This window comes from Octopus bimaculoides, chromosome 10 (assembly GCF_001194135.2).
Source record: "Octopus bimaculoides isolate UCB-OBI-ISO-001 chromosome 10, ASM119413v2, whole genome shotgun sequence".
In the NCBI taxonomy this organism is placed as follows: Eukaryota; Metazoa; Mollusca; class Cephalopoda; order Octopoda; family Octopodidae; genus Octopus; species Octopus bimaculoides.
This window is the reverse complement of record NC_068990.1, coordinates 55,211,758-55,212,628: the sequence shown is the minus strand read 5'-3', so window position 1 is coordinate 55,212,628 and position 871 is coordinate 55,211,758.

The window sequence follows — 871 nt, the reverse complement described above, 5'->3', positions numbered from 1 at the left end:
TGTGTGTGTGTGTGTGTGTGTGTGTGTGTGTGTGTGTGTGTGTGTATGTATGTATGTGTATATGTGTGCGTGTTAGTATGTGCATCTTTGTATGTGTTATAATTCGTATTGACACGGATATTAAGTGTCGCCTGAGGGCTTTTTCCAACATTTATTACGGAGAAGCTCTATACCTTTTATACTGAGTATCCTCAAAAGTAAATGTTTTATTATTCTTAAACTTGCTGTAAAATAATACGTGAATTTATATATGTATAGGCAGAGGTAAAGAATACACACACTACCCGTTTTCGGCGTAACCCTAGCCCTAACCCTAACCCTAAGCCTAAACCTAACTTTAACCCTAAATGCCGAAAATGGGTGGTGTGCGTATTCTTTCCCTTCACCTATGTATGTATGTATGTATGTATATGTATGTATGTATGTATGTATATATGTATGCATGTATGTATATGTATGTATGTATGTATGTATGTATGTATGTATGTATGTATGTATGTATACCTTCCCTCATTTTGTCGTCTCACTTCAACTCACACCACCCTTCTCTCTTTTTCATCCCCACCCAGTAGGCTTTGTTTACTTATGTGTCTATCTATATGCCCACCTCACCCTTTTCCTCCCTCCCCATCTATCTATCTATCTATCTATCTATCTATCTATCTATCTATCTATCTATCTATCTATCTATCTATTTGTCTGTCTGTCTGTCTGTCTGTCTGTCTGTCTGTCTCTTTATGTATCTTGTTATATTTCTGCTTCTCAATCTTATATTTCTTTAGAAAATGTCAAAGTCAATGGTTATGTTTTATTAACGAACACACCCTCTTCTATTGTAGCCCCCGTCGCCATTTCATAACCACTAGCATAA